This window comes from Netta rufina (genome assembly GCF_964035555.1).
Source record: "Netta rufina genome assembly, chromosome: 1".
Lineage (NCBI taxonomy): Eukaryota > Metazoa > Chordata > Aves > Anseriformes > Anatidae > Netta > Netta rufina.
The window spans coordinates 151,981,201-152,008,417 of record NC_140123.1 but is presented as its reverse complement, the minus strand read 5'-3'; the positions used below and the strand labels follow the sequence as shown (position 1 = coordinate 152,008,417).

At 49.2% G+C, this 27,217-nt stretch overlaps 1 protein-coding gene across 21 annotated transcripts in view; it reads left to right on the top strand.

The window, feature by feature from the left end:
* Positions 1–27,217, top strand: part of RBFOX2 (RNA binding fox-1 homolog 2) — a 157,873-nt gene that overhangs the window by 950 nt on the left and 129,706 nt on the right. The gene's annotated exons all lie outside the window — the stretch shown is intronic.

The window sequence follows — 27,217 nt, the reverse complement described above, 5'->3', positions numbered from 1 at the left end:
ATACAAAAAGATTCTTCAATCTTTTCAGTATAAAGGATGAACATCTTCATATGTCCGTGTACATAGGCAGTGGAGCATCCATGTGCTCTATTTTGGCCAGAAGTTTCCCGTGACGTTTTTTAGGGCTGAGGAGAGTGGTTGGTTTGTTTGGAGAATCGGGTCCGGGTTGTAAGCACGCAACGCCAAAGTCGAAGCCAGTCGTACAAATGATTTCTGCGCCAGGAAGACGTGTGCTCGAATGTTTTGAAATCCTATATCTTTGTACCTTAAAGTCAAAGCATAACACAGGGTGGCCTTTCACGAGGATTTCTGTTCAGATAGTGTTGACTTTAGAAGCACTTTATTGGGAAATAACGGGTTCTCTTGTAGCAAATTCTCTACGTTTAACTGTACGTAATGCTTACGAGAGGAATAAAGAGCCTATTCTTTTTTTCCCCCTTTTTTTTTTTTTTTTTTCATATGTACTAGAGGCTTTCTGGAAGCTGGAAATAACACCAGCAACTGTTGTACCTTGTTTTTCCTGCAGATCCTGTCAATTTTCTACTTCCTGCTCCAGAGCCACAGGCTGCTGCTGCTGCGTAAACTCCGTGACCTCGTGTTTCGAGGCTGATTGGGAGGGATCCCGGGGTGCCGTGCTTGCTGCGGTGCCTTCCGTGCACAGCTCGTACACACTGATGGCTCAGGACATGTGTACGGCTTCTGTTGCTGAAAGAAATCGTTTAGCTATAGCAATTAGTGATGCAACCGTAAGACTAATAGCGGTGTCTTGTTTTTTTTTTTTTTTTTTTTTTAGGTCTGTTAACATGAAATACCAAACGTAGCCCGCAGGGAGACAAGATAGTAGCTGGTTACTAAGATCTTGGAGCAAAGCGTGCTTTTAAGCTTGAAGTATCCCTTAATTTTTTTTTTTTTTTTGGGCTGCTTGTTTTCTGCTGTCTCAGGCGAGCGTGCTCAGACAGCTTATGCAGTTAGGGTTTCATTATCTAATCCATCTCTGATCAGGCTGGATAAATGGTGCTTGGCCAGTGCTGATCTCGTTAGGAGGGTGGTGTAAAGCTGCTTGAGTTGGGATTGGGACAAATCGGATCATGGCTGCTATCTGCTTCTGGGACATATTTTAGTTAATCGCGGCGTGGGAGGAATAGGTCCAGCGCGAGCTGCTGCTTTTTAGCTCCCTGAGGTCCCTCAGTGGCAAAAACCAAATACCACCAGCCAGGAATGTCTCCTGGAAGTATTCGGATGTGTTTGTAAGCTTTGGAAAAGAACAGCCCCAAAGGTACCGCTGCTTCTTAACTGTTTAGATACTAGCGAGGAGCTGGCTCCATTTGCTGGCTTGGATGAGTTGAATCATTTGGATCAGCTTGCTGGTCTGAGTAAAAATAGACCCTAAGAGAGGGGGAAAAAAAAGTTATATTGGCTTAAGTCACTGCACCCAAATGCAGTTGTTGATGCAGCTGTGTTTGCTGCTTTTCAGAAGAGGTCGACTGCTGCACAGATGGAAGAGAAAGGACCAGTGCGATGATCTTGTCTTTGAAAGCCTCTTGGAGAGGAGGAGGAGACTTAGAGGAGGAGGGAAGTGTTGTGGTTAGCTGGGACGGGTCCCTTCTTTCTCTTTGGAGCTGCAGATGAGGGTGTCACGCCTCGGCGCAGCGTTCACCTTCCCCATCAGGGTGCTGGAAACGTACCAGCCGGCTCATGCTGCTGTAGGGAGTTGTTATTGAATTATTTTCTGGTTGTATCGCACAAGGCTGAACGAGTTGATCAACTGACCATTTGGTACCCAGGGTGAATTTTGATTTGGCTGTGTTATGAGGTCCGGTCTGGTTGGCGCATTGAGCTGTGCCTGAGAGCAGTGTGGCAGGACTGAGGTGCAAAGTGTGAGCCAGTCAGTGGTCAGTGGTAAATGTGGCTGGTCAGGGAAGGCTGTTAGTGCAGCTTACCTTACCTAGTCCCTGTCAACTTCTCCAGGCAGTGACGGGTGACTTTGTGGTGCCGTTCAGGCAGGTCTGCGTAGGGTTCATAAAAATGCCTGGTGTTGCTGAGATCAGTGCCCCGCGACTGTAAATAATGATGTAATAGACCATAAGTCTTCGCTCTGCAAGAAAATCCATACTGCTTCTCCTGCTGTGAGCCAGAAGATGCTCTTTAACACCCTCTACCAGCTCGAATCCCTCTAGGATGAAGGCAGGACACCTTGGACTGAAGGGAGGAGCAGGGGCATTGCCGGTGCTGTGGTGGGAGGCCGGGGAGATGGAGATTCCTGGTTGATCCCAGGATGAAAGTGAAGGCTCCTGCAGAGGGAGAGGGCAGGGATCCAGCAGCTATTGCCAATTTGACTGGGGAGAAAATTCCTGTTTGGTCTGAAATCTAGCCGTCTGCTTAACCTCAAGCAAAGCACACTAGCTACGTACCCAGGAGGGATATCAATACGAGCAAGAGCACCAGCACGCTCCCCTCGGTGTCCCAGTTCAAGCTACGGCCCTTTAATGGTGCTTCAGAGGGAGGGCGAGAAACAAACCTGCTACTAGTTTCCAAAGATGGGTTTGGGTTTTACAAGTAGGAGGGCTGATGGGGGCCATAAAGCAGAAGGGGGGCTGTGAATAACAGCTTTTGCACTGCGAGTGACCCTGTGGAAATCTGTATTTCAAAATCTCGTGGAGGAGAACATCTAGTTCCAGTAAATCACGGAAACGCCGTGCTGTCAGGTTAGTTTTTCCTCCCTCTTATTATTCACGGTGTGGCCATTCTCCTAAAGAGATGTGGAGCCACGTTTCAGGAAAGAAATGCAGCTCCAGCCTTTAAAAGCTGACCCCTGCCTCGGATCCAGGATGAGGTTTCCTGGGATGCTGCTTGGACAGACTATTGCCAGGGAGCTGAGGCATAATGAATCACCTCTTAGTTTGTTGTTGCTTCTCTGTTTGCTTTTGTCTTACTTATTTTTTTTTCCTAAATATTGGAGTGTTAGGAGTTACCTGACACGGTCTGGGAAGACTTCAGAAAATCTCCAGTTCAAAGAAAACTTTTTTGGCGCGCAGGTTTGGAGTCGGGATTACAGAGATGCTGAGAGCACTTTAAAGTTGGCTCTTTTCCTGCCACACTCAGGAAAATGGAAAGCTCGAGGAAAGCATTCAGGATACTTTAGTACCCCTACAGGCTCTGTCGGTATTTTCTCTTTGGGTTTCAGAGGTTTGTGTTCAAAGGTGATGGCCGGAGTTGAGAGGCTGGAAGCCGAACAGAGGTCTGGCTCTACAGGAGATGGTTTCCTTCTGAGCGCGAGTACCAGCTGTACACATATGCTGGTTAATTTGTCCTTTTCAGGGTTCCCATTGAGAAACACGAGCGTGCTGGCGTTTTGCAGAAAGCCTGGGCTCTCCCTGCCCTTTCTGCTGGGGCTGCCCACCTCGCGGTCGCAGCTGAGCTCGGACCGGCGTGCCATGAAGTACTCTCCGTCGTCTTTTCCACCCAGAGACCTCACCAGCGGGGCTCCCACCTCCTCCTTTGTCATTTGGGGTTCTCACCTCTGCTTTCAGGGTGCCACGTGGTGGCTGCGCCGAGGGCTCCCAGCTGCTTTGCTGCAGGGAGCCTGGTGGCAGAGGGAAAACCAGGGCACAGGAGAGGCAAAGGAGGCAGAGGTAATAAAAAATAATATAAAATAATAATAAAAAATGAACTGCTTCGTTTGCAGTAGTGGGAGGGAAGCCAAAGCCAGGTTGGGCAGTGGTGGGAGACGTGTGGAAGCGATACTGAGCTGGGCTCTGCGTGTGGTCTGGGCCCCCAAAGACGGCAGCCGAAGGACGGGGCGCTGGTAGCTTGCAAAATTGCTGCCCCCCAGGAGGGTGTTTGGGGTCACACCGGTTGGAAGTGCTCTAAAATCCCTCGGTTTGTGCTCCTGGCTTGTCTCGTGACGCGGGGCAAGCCCAAACTTTCGTACAAAGTGAAAGAGGAGGGTCGGCGTTTTGGCCGACTGGAAACCTGCTATGTAATTTGCCCGTTTTGGCTATTCCTTGACCTCTCCGTGTGCGCTTGTGAAGCGACGTGGCCAGGGGATCAGAGGGACGTCCAGAAGTGAAGTGAGAGAAGCAATTAGAGGTAACGAGTTCCAGCTCATTGAAGCATCCTGTTGATCTACATTTTGCAGTGCCATTGAATGGAGGCTGGAGTGTAGCTGTCATGAGATAATCCCGATGTTTAGGGATTAGAGCTGCTTGACCGCATTTCGGGCCCTCGCTGCCTTTGCTCTCCAGTAAATTTAATTTTGCCTGCAGTCTTTTCTAAACTCAGGGAAGTGCTATTTTGAGAGAGATCTCATACTCTGAAAGAATATCACGTCTTCTTCCCCAGGATGCTCACGCATTCCCCTGTTTCTCTCTCAGGAGCAAGCCTCCATCCCTACAGGATGTTTTGGAAAGGCTGCAACCCGCCAGGCCTTGGTCCTTGCGGGGTTTGGGCTGTATGGCCATCCTGGCCCGCAGTGCCCCTTGTCACACCCTCGCTGTGCTGTGCCGCAAAACCCTGCTGGGATACCTCCAGGACCATGTCCCTGGTTTCTGTGAGGAGGGACCATCACGTCTTGACATTTATAGGATGAGTTCTCACTTCTGGATGATGCTCGGGATGTTGGGGAAGTCGCTCGTGAGCCGTTCCTGGTCCCATTTGCACCCGCAGCAACAATCCCGTTGTTTAATGAGGGACAGCAGCTGAAGTCGAGCCCGGTCCAGCGTCTTTTTGGGCAGAGCAGCCCGACGAGACGCTGCTGTTCAACCAGCTCGGCCATTGCCACCTCCTAACCTTCGGGGCGTGGGCCGGTGATTCGTAGCAATCGGAGAAGAGGCCGTGAGATCTCGTGCTCGTGTCTCTTGTGTAGGGCAGTGGGATGCTGGTGAAGTGGCTGTGCCTTCCCGTTGCCATTTCTTGTCGCTGCCTTTGTCTAGGAGAGCTCGCCGTGGAGGAAAATTGGATGCTTGCTTCAAAGAGTGTGGGCTACAAGCGGTTGTTGCTCTTTCTTTATGACTTTACTGGGTTTTATCTGCTCGTAATTACCTCGGCAATAACGCTAAGTATTACTTAGCATAGAAATGGGGGAAAAACACGCGCCATTTAAGGGGTGGGGAAAAAAAAAAACAAAAAAGGCGGTGGCGCTTTTTTACCCTGTGGCTGCATGGAGCTAAATTTCCTTTAATAGCGAGGCTAAAGAAGCAACCTTATGTGGCGTTCCTGCGTGTTGCAAATATCAAAATATTCTCCCCTGAGGCTTTGAGGCCCTGGGATCTGGATGCAGCTCAGGTTTCTTGCAGCGCCCTCCCTTGCGCCGCGGCTTTCCGCGGAGCTCAGCCCCTGCTGCTGCCGGAGGGGTTGATCCTCGCCACGGGGTGCGATGCCCGGGGGTGAAATCCCACCAAGGCTTCACGTGCCAGGCCTGATTTAGTGCCGCGTGGGCTGGGAAGGGGCTGGAGCTGCGATCCCGGGCCTATAATTTGCTGCTGGAGGTTGCTGGTGAGGCACTGGGAGAGCCGGGCTCTGCGGGGCGCCTTCGCCCTCCAGCCCTGGGGTTTTGTAGGCTCTGTAGGCAGCACATGGGAGGGTGCTTCTGAGCAGTCCCTGACCCGCTTTGATTTTTTTTTTGTTGTTGTTTCTCTTTTGTGGCTTTGCATCCTTCTCGTGGGAAGAAGAAATGAAGGGGAAGAGCGTGCGTTAAAGGGCTTCTCCGTTTCCTTTCTTATTTTATCCTCTCCCGGATTAAAATTCTCTCCAAGAGGCCGCTTCCCTGTGTCTGCTTCCAGGCCAAAGCCCTGCATAGCCATGGAGTGAAGCTGGCTGGGGAAACTGAGGCGGTGAAACACGGCCTGGCCTCCCTTCTGCTGGTCCACCGAGATCTGAACGTCCCCTGCGATGTGACAAGAGGGCACCTTGCAGGGTCTGAATCGTGTGGTCGTACGCTGTAGGTTTTTGTAGATGACTTCATCTCCAAGAGGGCTTCAGATGGATAGCACTCACCGAAAGCGCTATTAAATCTAGCAGGAGTTTCGTTATCACTTAGAGCGGGTGTGAGTTGAGGCTCTGGATGGAGAGCTGCTCAATATTTCATTGCTTCTTTTCATCTAATGCGTGACCCCAAACCGTATTTACTGCGGATAATCTAAACCATGCGCTGCATACAGAACGATAAATTTTTAATGGTCTTTTCTGTGGTACTCACTGCTGTAGTGTGGGCGCTTCAGAGATACTAATGATCTTATTTTTGCTGTTTTCCTCAGAGGTAGGAAAGGTGTATTATCTTTTATTGTGGGAAATGAGGAGCTGAGGTACTGGTAATGCGGCCGGTTTTGCAAAAATCCTATTGATGCCTGCGACCTGATTTTTTCCATTCCGATTTTTATTTGTTTTTACTGTAGCTGATGGGTTTCTGGTGATGCTTAAACACTTGATCTACAGCTCTCTACAGCTTCCACCATTGCCACAGGCTGATCTCGAAACGTGTCATGTTAGGCAAATAAAAAGTGACGTAGTCTTCATCTGAAAAAAAAAAAAAAAAAGTGGAAAAGCTTGAAATAAATTAAAGCTGGCCATGACGGGTACCAGCAGTGGGTGCTTCTTTCGTGGGGACACAGGTCCTGGTGTGGGTGCTTGTGGGGCTAGCAGGAGGAGACCAGAGTGATCTTTGCCGGGGTGGGCTGGATTCAGCAGGAGGTGACGGCAGCGTTTGTGAATGGTGCTGGCCACGTGGTGGTTAAACATCCATTGTGGGTCAGAGGAAGCTTCATAGAAGAGGAGAGAGAGGAAAAAAAAGTCAATTTTGATTTTATTTTTTTTTAAATGAAGAAGGTTATAGCTTGATTTAACTTGTCTTAACGTTCCCAACTCTCTATCCATCCTTCCAGTGCCCACTTCTGACCTAGAAATTAGTCTTGTCCAAGAACTGGGCTGTTGCGATGGGCTTGGAGGCAGTGAACGAGACCGAGGCTAACATTTGAGTGTGTGATCCAGTTATCCATTTATGAGACGTGTGTGTGGATCATGCCAGGAAGTTGAAATAATGCATATAATTAGGGCTGTGTTGTCGGTGTGTCACTATCTGCTGACTGCATCCTTCCAGAAAGGAATTCTTGCCTTTCACCACCATCTTCCCATCTCTTCTGTCTTCTTTCAAGTGCGACAGGGGTGTCACGAGGTCGTGCTAAATATTGCAGATTCGGAATAATAAATCCTCCTCGTCTGTTGATAAATCACCACGTTACATCACTAAAAATTGTTGGGGCTTTATGTTTTGGCCTGAAACCTCTCTGCCTGCTGGCTTGGGAACGTATCTGAGCCTTCTTTAAATCAGGCTTTTTGACGGATGTGCAGATGCTCTCAGGGATGGGTGTTCTCCATGGGGAAGGCGTTGACTAGAATAGATGGAGGCACTGTGAGGCTTTTTCTGTGTTTTTTTTTTTTTTTTTTTTTTTTTTTTCCCCCTCCTATTACTCCGGGCTGAAGGGGGTAAGTAAGGATGTCTCCTCCTCCACTGGTCAGTGAGTTGCCGTGTTGATGCTGAGTAGTATCAGCTATTCCTGACCGCTTTGCTTGCCAGGAGGAGCATGGCTTGGATTCAGAGCTCGGACCACGACTGTTTTAAGGACCGGGAATTTTTTGATGAGTGACTGCAGTTAACTCGGGGCTGTTAGCTGATGGATGTCGATGGAGCACGTCCATGGTGCTTGGGAAGGTTTCCTTAAATAGGCATGACCTTTCCAGTGAAAACAGGAAGATAGTTTTTGCCTTTTTTTTTTTTTTTTTTTTTTTTTGGGCTTGGCGTTTGTTTCATTTTTGGAATTCGTGATTACTGCAGGCACTCACCATAGGAGAAGTAACTTCCAGTCCTGGTAGCCTCATGGGACAGGGCTTGGCAGCTCTCTTGGAGTTTGGTGGGGGGATCAGCTTGCCTTGCAGTGCAGCTTTCTATAGTGTGTCCGCTCATCCTACCCGCGCCAGCTGCTAATTTTCACCTTTGGTCATCCGGTTCTCTTGCCTTTTCACGCTGGCATCCGAAAATCGACGTCAAAGGAAAAGCCTAGCCTGCCCAGATTTTAACACGGGGGTGGGGAATGCGTAGCGCTTCGCTAGGTCTTTCTTATCATCCTATGGCAAAAAAGCTCTCGTTGCAGTCGGCTTCCAGTCGCTGTTGGTGTGGGCGTTGCTGTCGAGTGGTGGTGGTCCTGTCCCCGCGGAGCGAGGATCCTCTGGTAGAGCAGTGGATGTGGTGACGATCTGCTGCCCGAAGCAGCACCAGTCCCCGGGAGCAGGCGTTACACGAGGTGTGTGCTTTCGGGGCTCTCAGCTCCAGCATGTGCTCAGTTTTTCCAGGATGCCAAGCCTCTGCCTTTTCATTGTTGTCGATGACAAGGTCTGAGCAAGCTCTTCTGTGATCTCTGCAGTGTGTTTGTCTCTAAATAAACGGAAAACCTCTGTGCTTGGGATCCTATTGTAAGGTAGCACGTGGGATTTCTTCTCTTGGATTTGATGCTTGGTAAGGACGTGGTGCAAATACTGTGAAAAAGGTGTAGTACAGTGGAGGAATTGACCAGCCTTGATGGCACAGTGCTATCACGTGTTTTCATTTGGTTTGTGTGCTTTACTTGATCGTCAGGGTTTGTCTGAAATGTGCTTCATGCGGCCATCCTACTGAGCAGTTTCGTATTCCACGTTGCCGGTTTGATTGCTGAGATGTTGCAATGAAGACCGAGGGGTTGTGTGATCCCTCTGCTTCGTTCCGGGATTAGCAATTTTTACTTTTGTTCCCAGAATGGGATTTTAAAGACCGTCCCTGAATCTTCTGGGCCCTTTGAGCAAGAGTAAACATGTGGCATTGTTCCCCTGCTATGGGTGAATTCCTACCATTGTAAGGCTGGCTCTGGCGCTGACTTCCTGGGCAGGATTTGGATGACGAATACGGTCACACTAAGTAGTGGAGAACTTTCTAATAGGCCACTGCTCAACTTGAATTGCTAGGTAAGTATTCTTCTGTCTCCTAAGGGTGCTCCTGGGGTGCAGAGGCCGCTGGGTGAGCAGCTTCCCCCTCGGGAAGGTCTTTTTCTATGTGTTTACTGCGTAGTGCTCATCGTGGCGACAACTATGCACCAAGTTACTGCTGGAAAACGCAGTGATTTTCGTACAGGCTGCGTTTGAACAGCTGCTGTGTGGAAATAAGGCTGCACTGGGAAGCAAGGATGTGATGGGCACCTCTGATCTCTGTTCCAGCAGAAGAGGTGCTGCTTCCCCGGGGGCATCAGCGGCGACTTCCCCCTCTGTTGAATTATGCCTGGGTCAGGAGTCGCTGGAAGTCATCTTGTCGAATGTTAATTCAGCGTCTTACATGAATAAAATTGACTGGGTAGAGCACCCGATGTGCCTGTGGGATACTTTCCTCTCACCTGGAGGAGCTTAAACAGTAAAAAAAAAAAAATAAATAATATATATATATATAAAAAAAAAGTAAAACATCCGGCAGGAAAATTGCCTCTTCCTTGCGTGGTTGGCAGCAGTAACCAAAAGCAAATTGTACAATGGGGTGTTCAGAGCCCTCTGATAGTATTGTCATGGCTTCTGCTTCTGTTTACAGATTTCCCACGTAGCTGAATTAAATTAAGAAGGCCGGTCAATTCATCGTTGCTGTATTTAACCCCCTGGGCAGCAATGAATCCGGCAGGGATGCAGCATCATTTTCACGTGCTGCTCGGAAGGGGAGGATGTACAGCAAAGCGAAGCAGCGTCGTTGCTTGAGGGAGAGGTTCAGTCACAGCTGGGATGTCGGGGAAAAGCGAACAGAGGACATTTCCAACAGCTCCTTCTCCTCCACCGCTTGCAGGGTGGTCAGACAGTAGGTGGCCCGAGTTGTTTTTGTCATGTATTGCTAGACGGAGACTGATGCATCCACAGAGTTTATTCAAGGCAGATCGCTTTACGGGAATCAAAGCAGATCTCTTGGTTCCTGTCCATCGATTTAATCCTTTGTTTTTAGCAGTTAAACATCCCTGTATTCTTTAGCCTGGCCTCCGTTATCATAGAACTGAGCCCTTCCTAAGTCCTTGTGCATGTAATCATGTAACACCAATGCGAGGAGGAGAAATTATGGGGAGAGATCACGCACAGAGGGACAGAACAACTCTGCTGGGCCATTTGCAGAGGATCTTGGAGCACAGGTACAGTGGGTCCTCCTTCCTCTGGTTTGACCTAGATGGCCTCCCCGCTTAATTGCCCCTATCTCATCCAAGAGGATAATGTGGAGGAGGTCGTGGAGCTGGTAGAAGAGGTCCAGAGGAGGGCCACGAAGATGATCGGAGGGCTGGAGCACCCCTCCTGTGAAGAAAAGCTGAGAGAACTGGGGGTGTTCAGCCTGGAGAAGGCCCCAGGGTGACCTCATTGGGGCCTTTCAGTACTTAGAGGGGGCTTGCAAAAGAGATGGAGAGCGACTCTTTGCTTAATGAGATAATGACAGGACGAGGGGGAATAGTTCTAATATATATATATAATAAGACTTATTTTATAAGTCTTGAACCCTTGAAAATGGCCCAAACTTAGGAAAATCATCCCCAGTTGCCATGGCAGCTGATGGGCGAAGGGGAAAGGCGATTACTTGGCCTGGCGCAGGGGGGTGCGGGGCCGGGGGGAGAGAGGCCAGAGATGGCTTGTAAGAGGGTTTGGCCAAACACGCCGGGTTTCCACCTCCTGGGCAGGCTCGTCCAGGGATTCACACCCTTCCTTTGATTGTCCGGGGAGGTGTCTCGTCTTAGACTGATGTTCGCAGCTGAAGGCAGCAGCAATCTGCGTGGTGGCTCTGAGCTGCCCCAGAAACCGAAACTGGGAGCTGGGGAGCTTCCTACCCGTTGAAGAAACTCCTCTGGCCCCTCGCCAGCTGCTTCCTCTCTGTAAATATTCCTTCCCCACTCTTACCTTGCTGTTTCCTGCAGGCTGAAGGTCGCGGTGTGAAATAACTCCTGTTTGCTTGGAGCGAAGAGGGATGGTGGCGGAAAGGGAGGCTGGCTCAGCATCAGGATGCTGATTTTATTCTTCCTCGGTGTTCCTGCGCTAGCAGAAGGCCAAAATCTTACGATTGCTGCCTCATGTGCAGACCTCCGTGGATCTGCAGGTGTCGGGGTGTGATGAAGGCAGCAGATGCTGGTTTCTTGCGCTTTTCACGGTGCCTCTGAAGCTAAAGGAAAGCCGCGTCCTTCATCTTTTTCTGCTCAATCAGGTAGCGTGTGCTAAAGTACAGCCAGTGCAAACAGCACAATGCAAACACAATGCAAGCCTGGGGAAAATCATATAGTGAAGAGCTGGTAGGAAATCAATATATTCCTTGAAAGGTTTGAGTCAGGAGCCTGGTGAGAGCTCTGAGTCCTCTGCTTATGTTAAAACTCAGGGATACCGAGGCGTGTGTGCCCAGATGGCATCCCATTGTCCCTTCCAGTCTGCGTGTCTTTCCTTTCCTCATGTAAAGGGATGTGACCCCATCCAGCATGAACACATTGCTTCAGCTTCTCCCAGCTTTGGGAACCACCAGCCGAGCTCAAACCTTCAGTCCCCTTTGGTGGGGAGATGATGCTGGGGGTGCAGGGAGGTCCTGCTGAAGTGAGAGGGGTAAACCAGCCGTCTGGCTGAGCGACTTCAGGGTCTCGTCTGAACACCTCTGCCCCTTTGGGTTGCTCTCAGCAGCTTTTTCCAGCTGCTGGGATGCTGGCGGTGACAGTGACTCACCCGGTGGCTTCCGCAGCACACGGGAGCCTGGCGTCCCAGGGAGCCCAGGCACGGATGTGTTTGATCCCTCGGAAAAGATTATTCTGCCCCTGTTTAATTAGGGACCGCCGCTTGCTTTGCTGTCGTACTAAATATAAATGGAGGAGCCGGTGTAATATACTCCAGGTTGCAAATGTCAGAAGTCAATCGCTTTGTTTTCCTCTCACCAAATCTGATTTGTTTTTAAGTACTGCCGCCAAATCTAATGAGGCAGTAATTCTTGTTTGTTAAAAAGGACAGGTGATTGAGGCTAAGTGAGGCTGCGTATTCTTCTCCTCTCTCTCTCTTCCCACCTTTTTACAAAAGAAGAGCCACTGGGGTGCTTATTTTGGTGCAGTGCCCTCTGAAGTGTCAAAAGGCTTGATCTAAACACGCCCTGAACCAAGCTGGTATTCAGCTAAAATATAGTTAATGTTTTCCGTCTGCCAAATTTTATTTTTTGGAATGGATTTGTGCATTTCAAGCCTTACGCTTGCGACAGTCAGCGGCGTGCAAAAATTACAATAAGAAAAGCAGTGAGGATAATGAAGCTGCTGCTGGAGCCCCGGCTCACAGGGATTTCCTTGCGGCTTCGTGTTGGGTTTGGGATTCTTTGTCTGCTGAGCTGCAGTCTGAGCCCTTGCGGGCCCCAGGGAGATCCGTAACGGGACAGACATCTGTGCAGAAGATGCCTCGCCCTGTCCGTCTGCCCCTGCAGCAAAAAGAGTGCTAGTGAGTGAGATATCTTGTTTTATTTCTTTTTCCACTCACCCCCCTGGTCTATATGCTTCCACGTGCCTGTCCAGCAGCACTCGTGTGGTACCACAGCGTGGACCAAAGCCCCGGGATGTCCATCTCACAGGGATGGGGATGCTGCTGCTGTGGTTTCAGCACCCAGCCCCGGCTCAGACAGCTGGGAAGTCCTTGGGAGCACGAGCGGTGGTGGTGGTAGAAGGAACCGCGCCGGGTGCCGGCTGACTCAGAGCTGTTATCAGCTGCCCGGGATGTGCTGAGGCTCTGCTTCTTGCTGTCGGCTGCTGCAACTGCTGTCTGCTCGTGCCCTGGCCGTTTTGGCACGCTTTTGTTCAGCCGGCGTGGTAATTTGGGGTACCCATTGTCAGAGCACATCTGGCCGCCGGGCTGGGGTAGGAGGGAGCTCTGGTGGTGTGCCCGAGGCACCTTGGTCGAGTTGCAGCCTGTGCTGCTGCCTTAAAAATAGGAGCACCCAGGTGGGTCTGCCAGGACTTCTCTAGCCTTGAGGATCACAGCCTAGCACAGCAGTTTCGACATTAACGTGTTTTTTTGGGGGGCTGGGGGAGTCTGAAGAGATGTTCGAGGTCTCTCCGTTCCTAGTGGTGGTGAGAGTAAAGGTGTTGCTGAGTTTTTATCAGTGTCTTTTCTCGGCCTGGGTGGAGAAGGCGGAGGGCTGGCCCTGCTGTCTGCGTGCCTCTGGTCATCTGTAGGCGCTGCTGACCAGCACAGAGGATTTTTTTCCAAAAGCTGTTTCCTCTGGTGCATGACACAACGTTGAGTCAACAGCCGTGGCTCTTTGAAGGCTAACGTTTTTCATGTCCCCAAGCACTTTCGTGTTGTCTTTTGTTATCCTTTTCCCCCTCCTCCTCCCCAGCTTTTCCCATTCCTGATAATCTCCCGCCTGCCGCTCCTACAGAAGACAAGGCTGCAGGAAAATCTCCCCAAATCCTCCTCATCAGCATCAACCCAGGGCTGGGCTGCTGGTGAGCACATGGTGGTCCCAGCGGCACCCAGGGAGCTGTGTGCAGGAACAAGCGACCCTGTGTGGCACCCGCGGGGTGGCTTTGCCTCTCCTTAGCTCGCTGTAAGTGATCGGGGCCTGAATTATTCACTGCTCTGGGTATCGAGTTCCCTAGGGCTGCGCGTGCCCTGGGGCGTCTGCGAGCCTTGTGGCTGCGAGTCCCTGAAAGCAGGTTGCCCCGCAGTCTGTCCATCTGTGGCCTTTTTGCTGTTTAAACAGCTGTCGGCAGCTTTGCTTCGCTTCCCATCCACCTTCGTGCTCCCCTCCTTCGGAAACCTGCATGGATTCCCACGTCGTGATCATTTTCTGCCCTCTCTGCATGTGGCATTTGCTGTCCTGCCTATATTTTGCCTGTGTGGCGTGGGTTTCACTGTAAACCACATCCTTATTTTTTTACATCCAACTTAAGATAGCTTGTTTGCTGCCACCACCTTCAGCGGTTTATCCCAGCCCTGCCTTGGTCTTTTTATTTTTTATTTTTTCCCTAACAATTACAGCAGGTGGCCGGTCCCTGGGGAAGCTCTCTGTGACCAGAGCGCTCTTTGGTCCTGGCTGATGGTGCTGGGATGGAGTTTCAGGTCATCCTCCTGGCTGCACGGAGCAATGTTTTTTCGCCTCTAATTGGATCATGTAAATCAGCCTTTCCTTTCTCTCTTCTCTCTTTGTCCAGAATCTCCTCCTGGTGATTTTGCTGAATAAATCAGCATCTTTTTTTTATTTTTCCCCTAGTAGTTTTGTGGATATTTAAAAGCTTGTGTATCCGATGAGAGCAAAATAGGAGTATAGAGTTGTAGCAATAACATCCCTCAAAAACTGACTTATGTAGTAGAGGTGATAAATGATGGCAGATGCATTTTTTTTTTTTTTTTTTTTAAATCCTGTGCTGTTACAGCCCGCTGGGATTTTAGCGTTTTATAAAGTGCCTTGGGGTCCCTCGGGCCTGACAGATGCTAGGGAAAACGGAGCTCCCTCCCAGGGAGAAACCCGCTCCTTTCACACCAGCGCGGGTGCTGGGTGCTTGCGGGGAGCCTTTCCGTGGTCTGGGGGAAGCGAGGAGCAGATCACAGACCCCAGGAAAGCCTGGATCATCGCGTGTGGGGGTGAGCATCGACTGGTGATCGACTGAAAAAGGCTGGAAGCCAGGGAGCAGAGGGTGGTGATGCCCTTTCTGTCCTTCACACAGCCAGCGAGGCGATGTGTTTTGGCTGAGGCCAAAAGCATTGAGTCCATCCAGAGGCAAACACAAAAAAGGGGTTGGACTGGGACTCTTGGATGGCAAGGCCTAGGTATAACGGGTTAAGAGCTAGAATTTGCCATCCCCCATTTGGGTCCAGATGCTTTTATGTTATCTTCCCGTTAGTAGAGATTTAAAGTTTTGGGACTTCTCATTTATATCCATTTTTGACTTTGATAACAGCAGTGAGAGAAACAGACCTTTTCTTCTTCCTTCCCTATTTTTTTTTTCTCCCCAGGAGATTTTTGACTGTTTGCAGAAAGCAGCAGATTTCCAGCTCCTTCCCTTGTGCTCCTGATCTGACTGAAGAGCAATGGGAGTGCAAAGCAAGCTCAGTCAATCTGTGATTTGCATGTGTTGAACCCTTCTGTCCCAAATATGTATAGTGCCTTTCTCTGCAGCTGACAACAGCTTTCCCATGCAGCAGCAGCAGCATCTGTGTGACATTCCAGCATCTTCTAATTTTTTTTTTCTTCCCGCTGTCGCTGCTTTAAAGCTGCAAGTAATCCTCCAGGCACCAGCGCTGCCTTTCAATAGACTCAGACTGATGCAATGCTGTCTTCGTGTTGGTTGGGATTTGGGAGGTTTGGTGTTTCACCCGGGAGGATTACAAGCTTCATTTTGACACAAACATTTATATGCTGCAAGTGGTAGTGTTGGTGCTTCAGTACTCGATTCCTGGCACTGGGAAGATGCTCTGTAAATTGGGCAGCTTTTCTAGGCCTCTCTTCTTTTCTGTGACAGCTTTAGCTGCAAATCCCCACTGGTGTTGGATGTTGCCCAGAAGGTTCATGGATCTGTTATGTTTCAGTTTTGGCCACGTTTATTTGCAGATATACTCAATATGGGTGTGCACATATATATTTGACGCACACACACGTTGTGTTCTGCAGTCATACTTTGGGTATTTTCTTGTAATGCATAAAGTGATGTGGCTAATGCCATGAGAAGGTGTTTGTGGTTTCCTCTCCTCTCTAGGAAAAGCAGTGTATGTTCTTTCAAGATGTCTTTTTGAAGAACTTCTGTTCACTTTTTAGGATGTAAACTCGAGGTTTCACTACATGTTTTTGTTAGAGGATGTGAAATCTGTAGGTGACTACCACTCCTGGAAAGCGATGAAGGTTGCAATGCTCCTGGGCTTTGAGAGTAGCATGTTTTGCACCACGAACTGTGTGAAAGCTCACACTGAGATGCGCTCAGCCATTTGCATGGAGAACCGCAGCGTGCCAGGGGATGAAGCTGTCAGCTCCAGTTCCTGTGAGATTTGGAGTTTCCTAAAAGCTGAAGCCTCGTGCTGTCACTGTGTCACCACGCTGTATGTAGTCCAGCTGGGAGGTAATGAAAGCATTAATAATTGAAGCCAGGTCGTATTCTATGCTGAGGTAAAGTCTCTCAGCTCTAGGATGCGTGTGGCTCTTGGATGTCACAGATCTTGTTATTGGAGGCTGTGGCACCAGGAAGAGATGTGGGAATACTTACAAGGATTGCTCAGGTGACTGGAGATGTGCACTTTTAGAGTGCTTAATAGTGAAATCTGCAACGTGCCTCATCCAACTATCAACATCCTTCCCATTCGGTCAGTGCTTCTGCTGTTGGGCTCGTCAAATCCGTGTCACCTCTTTGTGACAGTAGCGTGTTTGCCTGCCGTGAAGAGCAATGACTTTCATCTGAAAGTCACAAATAAAAGCCCTTAAAAAAATAAAGGGGCTTATGCACATTTTTTCTAAATACAACATGGGGGAAAAATTAGCATCTGTTTCTATATGTCCGTAGTAATTACTGATTTGAAAACTAGCTACCAAGTGGGGATGGATATAGTTGACAGAAATGCCTTTTTTTCTCCTGGATTCTCCCTGCTTTGTCAATACCTACTGGAATGAGCACGATGGCTTGGCTTTTCATGCCTGTTGCTACTCTCTATGTAGCACCCCTTTGCTCATGAAAGAGTCATTGAAATGCCTCCACTCCTCGGTAGAATGGCAGCAAACTGGAGTTGCTGCCTCCTTTAGAGGGATGAAGGCAGGAGAAGAGTGTGAGTGAGCAAACATCACCCGTATCTAGTTAGGTTGTACAGCACCAGGGATGTTTTGGCATCTGGAAGAGATGCTGTGAAGTGTGACCAGAAATAAGACTTTCTGCTGCTGCTTCGGATGAGTGCTTGATGTTGCTCATGATCAGCTCTTCATTAGCATAAAGCCTCTGAGTCTTACAGGGCTGTTAAAGATGCCTGTGTGTGAGACTGAAATGCATGGAGGTCAGGATGGATTCTTCATAAGGAGGCAGCTTGCAGGCAAGGCTCGCTTTGTTGCAGTTTCATTGTTGGCTTAACCTGGCCCAAGACGATGCTTCTGTCACTGAAAGAGGAGCCCTGCCTTCCCCCTGTCTCCAACCATGTGGACCTACAACCTTCTGCGTCCGCTCTGAGGGATTACGTGGCCTTTAGCAACCACCTTTGTCCATGAAGCTAATCCTTTTCCTTTTTGAGGGATTAGAGACCAGGAGGACATGCAGGCTGATCTGATCTGCTGTGTTCTTCTGTGGCCTGTATCACGCATGCAAGAGATGAAGTGCGGATGCGCGCTTGAGAGCAGGAGGAGAAAAACAGGGCGATCCCTTTTCCTGGCAGCCGTCTTGAGGTTGGCTTAATCTGGCTCTAAAAACCATGCTCTTAGAAGAAGGTGTTTCATATCACTGTGTAGCTCAAGAGGGCTGAGGCTTAATCTCTTTACACCTGGGCCAAGCAGTTGTTAACCAAGTGCGCAGCAAGAAGGAACGGGTAGAGCTGAATTTACGGTGCTGCAACGAGAGCGCTGACTACAAATGTTGGCTGTGTTTACAAAGAAACCTTGACAAAACAGAACAAAAAAGGCAATGGTGCTTTGGCAGGGTTTAAAACTTCGACTAGCCCTCCTGTCTGCTTCTTGTCGTGGTTCCTTTGGTCTGCTCTGGTTCAGGAGGCTGCTGCGCTGACACTTTTCTCTACCTAATTTAAGATGTTTGCGTGTGGTGGGAGGGCAGCTCCCTTTTTTTGTTTCCTTCACATGGACGTGCCGCATCGGAAGAAATGCGATGCGGTAATTTCGGGAGTTGAGTGTTTTCAGATCTCTGCTGTTCTGCATTTCATTTGTAGACTTGGGGAGGGAGATGGAACTTCTTAATGCAAATAAGCCTCCCGGGACTGCACACGGAAGAGGTTTTTAGACTAAATTGTGAAGGAAACAAGATTTACGTGAATGTGCCGTGATAATCCCTTCCCACGCGTGCACGCTTACGAACCAAGTGGTAATTTCCATCGCATTTACAAGTTGGTAGAATTGCAATGCTGCCTCACTCCTAAAGGCTTTGTAAAAAAAAAAAAAAAAAAAAAAAAAAAAAAAAAAATTAATGGAGATGGGGTCGGGGAGACCCTGAGGGAAAGGTGGTCAGGGTCATGGGTTATGCTCCTGGTGGGGCTCCCGCACGGGACGTGCCGGGGGCTGTGGTTACTGCTGCAGGAGGCTGGGTTGGTCCAAGGGCATGGGTCTGTGAGGAACTAGTTTGGGTTAGCTCCTCTGCTGGCCAAGCAGCTGGTTTATGGCATTGTCTGGCAGGCAGGGAGCGGATGGGGCTTTGATGCCTTTGTGTGGTGCTCGCAGGAATGCGCGGTGCATGGGCGTTGAGACCTCTGGGGGGGGGAGTGCGTGTCTCTTTCCAGTGGCTTTAGGCGATCTGCAGAGGCAGTAGGGTGGAGCTGAGGCTCTGTGAGGAGGCTGCCCACTGTTTCTGAGGCTCTTCTGGGCTCTAGCAGACCTCTAAGCTGTTAAAAATGAGAGAGGAACCACTGCAGGATTGCGGGGTGCTGCAGGCAAGAGCTGCGTCCGTGTCCTGCCTGGTCAGCAGGCTTAGGCCTCGCAGGGTGCAGCCTCCTGGTGTTTCAGCGCTGCCATGGCCACAAAGGCCTCTGACACCTGCCTTGGCCTTTGCAGGGCTTGATTTATTCCTATGACCTCTTGTTTAATTGCAGTCTTATTTTTGTGGCTGCTGGCTGCGTTTAAACTCGGGCTGTACGATAACGGTATAAGAATATCCAGTGCCTGAGACTGCTGGCAGTCTCTCGCTTCATTTTTCCACTAATACATAAGGTTCTTGGCCTTTCGGGGTGGAATACGAGCAGCAGCTTTTCCCTTATAAGCAGGACTCGTGCTCCGATCTGGGCCAAACGTAAGAGTTCGCACCGCTTACAGACACCTCGCTGGAGAGCTGTGCTCCCGGCAGTAACACGAGCCTAGGAGCACCTTCAGAGTGGCTCGCCTCGTGTCTGCCTGCAATGAAATGGGAACAACAGCTTACTGTAAATGCCTCGTTTTGTCCCTCTAGCGGGGCCGGGTTTTGTTTTGTTTTTGTTTTTCATCTTCCTTTCTCTGCAGAGCGCTCTCCAAACGTCTGGGACGCGGCCTTCCAGATGAAGGGCAGGTCTTTTTTCTGCCTTTCTCTTAAAGTTTCGAAACAAAGCATCTGCTGAAACTCCTCTCAGAGGAGGTGTCCTTCTGGGAGGGAAGGAGGCTCGCGGCTTAATGCGCCCTTCCTCCTTATTTTAACCCCTTTCTCCCTCTGACCATTGTCTGCACTGGGACGCTTCCTTCGTCCCTTAAAGCAAGGACAAGCTGGGCTGGGGCGTTGGCTCTAGCCTGCCACACTGGGCAACTTGTCCGGGACGGGTGTTTCTGGTGGCCTAGGCAGGATTTCTCTCTTTCATGTACTTGGCAGAGAGGCATGGCCACAGCTACCATGCTGGCGTCTCAGGGCAGCTGTGTTTAGCTGTGTTAGTGAGCTTTGCAGCAGCAGCGAGGAGGTTTGTATAAAAGAAGCGGATTCCAAGGAGTCCTCGGTTAACGGTTGCGAAAACCTGTTATTTTAAGACTTTTTTTTTTTTTAATTTTTATGAATTGTCCTCTGATTATAGAGGGCCTTGGCGGGTGGCCACGTCTCGTCCAGCCTGCCTGCGGCCCGTAAAGAGATGGCACTGGGTTAGAGGGTGGATGCGAGGCGAAAAGCACAGGCGTGTTTTCTGTAGTGCAACGGCGTTGTGGTGTAGCAGGAATCAGTCATGTTACTCCTCGTATGTAATTGCTTAATTGGGATGTTGAAAGGTTAGCTTTGATTTTGTTTTGATATGTTTCTGCGTTTTTGTAGGCAAGCGTGTAGCGCTTGGGTGTCTAATTAGAGGAAAAAAACCCTGAAAAATGCTGATGTGTGGGAGAGAGGCGAATAAAGGTAAAAGCAAGGAAGGAAGGGTAGGAGCCCTGCGGGCTTCACTTGGTTGTGGAGGTGGCGGCCGCTGCAAGCTGTGTGCAGGGGAGTACCTCTGTAATAAACAAACCCTTCCTGGGTGATCTACTCCGGTCAAATTCAACAATCCTGACCTCTCCTTTTCCCTTTTAAAATACCAGCACGTGTCATTTAGGCTACAGACAACGTCTTTGTCTCCAGAGCGTGTGCTGAGACACCTTGGGACACCTATCGTGAGCAGGGAGAGCTGCTGTGTGTCTCTGGGTTTCCTTCTCCGCCACGGATGCCCTTTTGTTCACTGCTGTTGCAGGGAGAGGAGCTTTCCAGGAGGGGGATGAAGGGGCCAGGCTTAATGGTCTTAAGAGTGATTTTTTTTTTCCCGATTTTTTTTTTTTTTTTTCCTTTGGAGGGAAGGCCTGGGAGTTGTTTCTCTCTAACTGTTTCCAGATGGTGCTGCTGGAACACAAAGATTACCAGTGTGTTTGGGATGGCGATGACTGAGACCCCCCCACCCCCAGCGCTTCCTGTGCAGCTCCACAATCGTGCAGGCTTAATCAGAACCAGCCGTGGCCGCGGGGCTCGGATGAAGCCCGCCTTTTCTTCACCCTGAGTCCCGCTGCCTGCATCCCCAGGGCTTTTTTTTAACCCCTCGCCATTCCAGCCCTGGCCCTCCTGGCTTCTGCCCTTCTCCTAGGCTGACCGGTGTCCGCGGGCGCTGGTACCCGGGAGATGGAGCTGTGATTGCCTGGGCGATCCTAAAGCAACGATGTGTGTGGGGAAGGGAAGCCGGTTTGTAAAGCAAACCTGGGAAAATCATTTCTGTAGCTATCTAGGGCAGCTTATGCAATCAGGTCAGGATGTCCAGGGCACAGAAAACTTATCTTGCACCTATTTTGCCTCCAGGACTTTTGGTGTACAGCATGATTTTGGCTGAATCGTGTGCTGTTGTGCCACTCTTTTTTCGTGCCAATTTCCCTAGAAGTAAGGCAGATTTAATTTTATGCTGCAGCCTCTTCACAGCCAACCAAAAAATTAGTTTCAGCCTTCTCTTCTGAAGGTAATATAAAAACTATAATGTATTTCTGCGAAGTAAGAGTAGACTTCTTTCCTTTTAGCCTCTGAGCAACAGTCTCTGGATATCTGCAAAATCAACCAACAAGTTTGTGATCCACTGGCTTCCCTTCTGCATCTGAGATTTGTCTTCTCCCTTGCTCTGTGCACTTCCATATTTTCCATCCTGTGTTTCTGAGAAAGCATAGGCAGTGAAGCTGTCTGCTAAGGCAGAACTTTTTCGTTCTCTTTTCTTGCAAAAGCTTACAGCTGTCGTGTTAGAGCAAGCTGGATTTTCATGCCATGAGCATGTTGCCCTCTAATGAGCGGCTTAGCATGTGTGAAATGCTTCCTCAGCTGCGTGTGGTAATCGTGGCATGCAAAGGTGCCCCCGCCGCTGGATTTTAAAGCCTTACTAGGAGCCCTGTTCGGTTCCTGTTGAGTAAGAGTGGAAGGGAAGATGAGCTGCCATTTTAAAATGCTTCTGCCTACTAAAAGAGGGAAATCAATATTCTGTGCTATTGACTTCTGTGCATGCAGATTGTCCTTGTATTTGCTGGATCATAGACGTCACGCTGTGCACAGTATTCCCAGGGGCTTTAACTTGTGCTGGATCTATTGTTGCCAGCATAGGTCATGGAGCAGCAGAGGCAGGCTCTATTTCCTTTATGCCCGGAGCAGTACGAAGATGCTGCCTTATGTCATCCAAAAGAAGTGCACGCTTTCAACATTCAAATTACTTTAAATTACATTAAATTAATGAAATCTCATCTCTTTGAGAAGGTGAAAACACCCCTTGGCTGATCTGGAAAATGAAAACCTGGTTGGTGGAAAGCTGATTCTAACCTTCGGAAAGCCGCTTCGATTATTCAAAAAGAAAAAATGAAAAGTCAGAGGAGAATCTGCATTGTTATAAATCTCAGTAATATGCTTCGATTTTAGCTCTTCCATTTTAGCTGTGGAAGTGCTTTCTGTGTATGAAAGTCTCCATTCTGCAGAATTACGGATGTCTGTATTGTAATGTCATATAGATGCTGTCAGCTTCAAACCCGCATGTGTATTTGTAAACTTCTTGAATACTGCATTTTTAAGACTCAGAAGTTTAAATGCTGTCTTTATGTGTGGTTTGATCAAACATATTTCTGTGCATTCAGTTCTGCAGCTTCTGCTCTACCAGCTAATTGCAGTTCCTTAGTATGTGCAGGATTTCTCCAATCAGAAGTGCCCCAAGCTTGGAGTTAAGAAGATAAATATTTTGAATGAGCATGATTAAAAGCATGACTTTAAGAAGCAGAAATCACGGAGCTTTTTTGGGGGTGGGGGAGTGGTGGGGGAGTTAAGCTTTTACTTTTGTTTGGGAGCCTTCTGTAGCTGTAGGATTTGGTAAGGGAAGCTAGGAAGAAAGGAGGAAATGCTGTGGTAAAGCAAGGAATAGCAAAGATGTGGTAATGCCTCCTTCTGGCCAGAAAATTGCACCAATTTTGAGTGACTTCACTGTTGCTTTGTTTGACAGGGATGCAACCTCCCCCGAAACTCACCCTGTTTTGTCTTACTGTCTACCTCACAGGCTTGCCTGGCTAATTCCTCCAAACTATTCAAATTCTGATCAGGGCAGAAGGCTATTTTTATTAATCTGACATCACCTTCCTTTCTCGTCTCCGCTATGTCACTGGGTAGCAAAACAACCTCGGGCTGGGGCTCTGCCTCGGAGAGCGTGTGTCTCTTGGCGTGCTGCTTCATAGCCTGCTTCCTGCTCGGGGAGCCCTAGCGGGACCAGACTCCCTTCTGCTGGCCCCGACTCATGTCCTGCCTGCTGATTATGGCCGAGAAGGGAGCTTGCGAGCCCCACAGCGAGTTATGGGATGCAGGGGATCTCTGGGTTGTTGTATGGTGATCGCAGAGGTGGGCAATGGGCTTGTAGCCGCTATACCATGTGGGTCTGCAACAGGGACTGTCTCCTTCTCATGCCTGTAGCCATGTCCACCGGCTGTCCCCATGGCCATACAGTCAGCCAGGATGAGGAGCAGATTCAGCTGAAAGCACACAGGCAGAAACCTACATGGTTATTATTTTTTTTTCCTCTATCATCTGCCTCAGTTGCCTGACCCAGCTCAGCGCGCAGGGAAAGTGAGTGCTTGTACTGGCACAAGGGAACCAAGGGGGGGGGGGGGGTGAGTGGCTGGGGCTGCCTCTTTTTATTTTATTTTATTTTATTTTCTCTATTTTTCCTGGCTGCATGTCTCAGCCTACCACCTTCAGCATGGATTGAGCTGCGTCTCGGTGGGAAGCGCGTGGCGAGACGGCCGCCACGCGGGGGAAATGCACGGCCCGCATGGCGCTGCTTCCCAGCCAAGTGCCTGGGGAAGCAGAGGGAAGGCCAAACACCTTTTCGGGCTGTTTTAGGAATCTCAAAAAATGCCTGGTGAAAAGGTAGAAGACCCCAGTGCAGCTCCCCGAGGGAGCCATGGTGTTGTAAGGAGGCAGGAGAGCTGGGCAGCCTCGCTGCCTGCTCTCCTGTCCCACCCTCTCTGGCTCCTCCTGAAAATGCCGTATTTTTAGGAAAAGGGGAAACCTTGCGGGGGGGGGGGGGCCCAGCCAGAGGCTGCTGTCGCCATGGCAACGGGGCCAGAATTCCAGGAAGGAAGAGAGCCCGGATGGGCCTCCGGCCTCCAGGCCCTGGGGACGCAAGGCCAGGCTCCGGGCCTTCGTGGCTGGAGCATGGCGCTGCCAGTCCGTCTGTCCCTCCAGGGTGCCCCGTGATGTCCGTCTGTCCCTAGAGGCACGGCCTCGGTAATTTGGGCGTGGAAAGATGGGGCCATGCCAACCAGCACGAGTTCTCCGGGCGATCACAAGGACAGCAGCGCGCAGCCTACTTGGCGGGGTGCCTTTTATCAAAATCTTTTTGCCAGAATCGCTTTGAGCCCCCAAACACGCTCCAGAATAAAAGGGGACGAGCAAGGAGTAAAGTCTAAAGTCCTGTTGCTCGCGTCCCCATCAGCACGGGTTGTTGATGTCGGGATGCTAACGAGGAAGTGGATAAATGGAAGTCCTCTGCTGGGTGACGTCTGCCTGGTTGGAGCCCGGCCAAAGCCGAGAACCAAATTTAATTGAAAGTGAAGACAGCTGAAGGGAAGTGTCCCACACTATAGATGCAGTTATTGGAACTGCAGAGTGATTAGCGAGAGCTATATATCAAATTAGGGTAAGTATCAAGGGAGAAGGGTGACATTAAGATCCATTTAAAAACTACTTTAGTTCAGTTTTTTTCATTAATAATCGGTAGTTCAGACGTAGATGCTGCTTTTCCCATTAATTTTATCCACAGATAATTTGAGGTAGGGAGACGGCGCAAACAAATCGAAGGCAAACTGACTGCATCAGATGCACTTGGGCAAAGAAACAGCGATTTTCTGTTTGCTGATATGCAGCGATCTGTACAAGGAAGGGCCTAATGAAGACATACCTGTTTTCCCAGGAGCCGGTAATAAGGTCAAGGTATTTACAGGTCTACTAGTGCACTGCCACAGGTGAAGTACTAAAATGCCTTTTTAGAGCTCACCCCCCTCTCAAAGCCCAGATTTGCTGTCTTTTGTGCTGTGCGAGACGTATAGCAAAAAGGACAGTGAAACCACTGAGCTGCGGAGAGCAGTGCTGGGATTTCTGCCTGGCTCACAAGCTTTACTTTTTTTTTCGCAGCTGTCACTTTCAGATTAATAGCTTAGTTGCCAGTTTTTTTTTTTTTTTTTTTTTGCAGCCTCTTTTTGTAAACATCTTATTCTCGGTGTTCTGGAAAAGTGGCTTCTGTTTGTCTAGCTCAAGTCTCTGATAAATGTGTAGCTTGTGCTATCTCACCACTTCAAAATCCCATTTTGCTTTCAGGAGGAATAAGTAACTTTTTGTCACCTTTATTTCGCTGCTCTGTGTAGCTCTGAGGTTTCTGGCTTCCCAGAGCTCTCCCTCTCCGTGTCTGTCCAAGCCACCAGGCTGCTGTGCTGGTGGTAACTCCTGGAGGCAGCCGGAGCAGAGGGGAATGAGCTGTTCTCATCTACTGCTGTCATCGCCCAGACCCTGGGAGGTGGTTGTGAAACTTGAAAAAAATTGCATTAACTTCACTCTGAAGTTTTTCTCAGCGCTGTCATGAAGCCAGGCATCCTGCAAACCCAGCGAAGAGAGATCACTTGGTCTCATTTCTGAGGCTGTCTTTGCAACCAAGAGGGCTCAGTGCTTCAATTTGAAGTTGGGATTCAACGGGAATTGATTCTCTGGCTGGAGAAATATGGATGAATTTACTGAGCTAATGGTTCCTAGTAGTGCAATTTTAACCTGCAGGCTTTAGGCTTAGTTTGGTGGTCAAGAAACAATTGCTAATCAGGCTTCTCTGATTGAGTCTAGCAAAATGACTCTGAGATGTAAAATTAATTTGTTCTGGGGTCAAGTTAGGTCAAAGAGAATTATTTCCTCTTTAAGCTAAATTTTAGCTTTATTTTTAAGGAAAGGGTGAGGAGACTTTTAGACCTCTCATTATCCATTCCAGCTATGACATTTCTTCTAGATGATTGACTGTGCTCCGGTCCTCTGTGGCCTTTCATAAGCCAGCAGAACGTGCAGAGCCAGTCATTTCTTACTGCTGTCCTGGCTGATGGAAAACCCCATCTGTTTTCAAGTATTGTTGAGTTCAGTGATTTCTAAAATTTCTTAAGTTGACAGAAAAAAAAACAGCCGTTGCCCAAAAAACCCCAAACAAACAAAAATAAGAAAAAATAATCAAGCAAAACAAAACCCACCCACAACAAAAGCCAAACCCTAACAGCATCAAAGCCTGGGTGCTCTGCACTTTGTGGCAGACCCTACTATTGCAAATGCCAGTGGGATTGAACTTGTGCTAACAAGGCTGGGATATTCAAAGTTGGGGAATATTTGAGGTGAAGAGAGCGTTTAGGACTTAGTGGACCTGACTGAATTGCGACTTTTATTCCTGTTAAATCCCCTTGGACAGCCAGAGACTGTTAGCAGGGTACAGCAGCAATGCTCACATGTCCGAGGGAGGTGTGGAAGCGTGTGTGAGGTTGTCAGTACGCTTTGAATAAAATCTCAACGTGAGCTGCAGCAATCTGATCTGCTGTATTATCGTCTATTTTTCTCTCCTCGCTCCAAAGCAAATTGCAAGTACCTGAGAAATGCCTTTCAGTGGTAAACAAAGTAATGAAACATCCCGGTGGCAGCTTGATTTGATTTGGCAGGCTAGCGCTGCCTAACTCAATTTCTTTATGAACGTCTGGTTGCATGTTGGTAGCGAAAGAGGAAAGTAATTGCTGGGAGAAGCGGAGTTAGCTGGGGCTTCCCTCTCCCACCAGGCCATTAGGGGAAGGGGGAGTCCCTGCATGCTTGAGGGCAGGGTATTTATCTGTGATAAATTTCCCCCCCTTCTCTTTTCACTTCCATTTTGTGAGATTAGGCTTGTGTGCGTGCAGGTGGAGGAGATGCTGCTGTATCCCCCATCTCTGCTGCCCCAGATCCCCTTTCTCTCTGGACGTGTTGGACTGTCCTGTTCCAGCCGTGAGTTTAACTCCTTCCCTTCTAGCTCCGTTTGGATTGCAACAAAAGCACGCCCCGCATGCCATAAGCATGCAGCAGGCCCCGGATTCACCATTAGTGACCTGTAAAATTGGCAGCGCTGGAGATTATTGGCGGGAGGCGGTTTCCCTGGGCGCTCGCTGCCTTCTCTTGGAGAGCGAAGTTCAATTAGAGCAATGATACGCACAGCAGGGATTTCGCAAATAGCTCAGTGCTTCGTGGCAGCGTTGCGGTACGGAAGGCAGAGATATCTTTGGCCCTTGAGTGACCTTACTGCTCCAGCTGCTACCCTCTTCCTAACCTCCACTTTTCCCAAGCTCTTGCTTCATGAAGTAACCTTCTTTCACCCGTCCCTTTACCTTCTATTGAAACAGCGTCCCTCAGACATTTTTAGTTGCAATTTGTGGGTTTTGTTCTCCAAAAAGCAAAGTGGGGTTTGCCAGCTGTGTTTTCTTTCTTCCACTTATTTTTTTTTCTTCTTGTTTCTTTCAGATGTTTCTTTTCTTATATGCTGTGGGCCATCCATACATCTCTCTAGCCATCTTTCTCTTCCTTTGCACACTCTT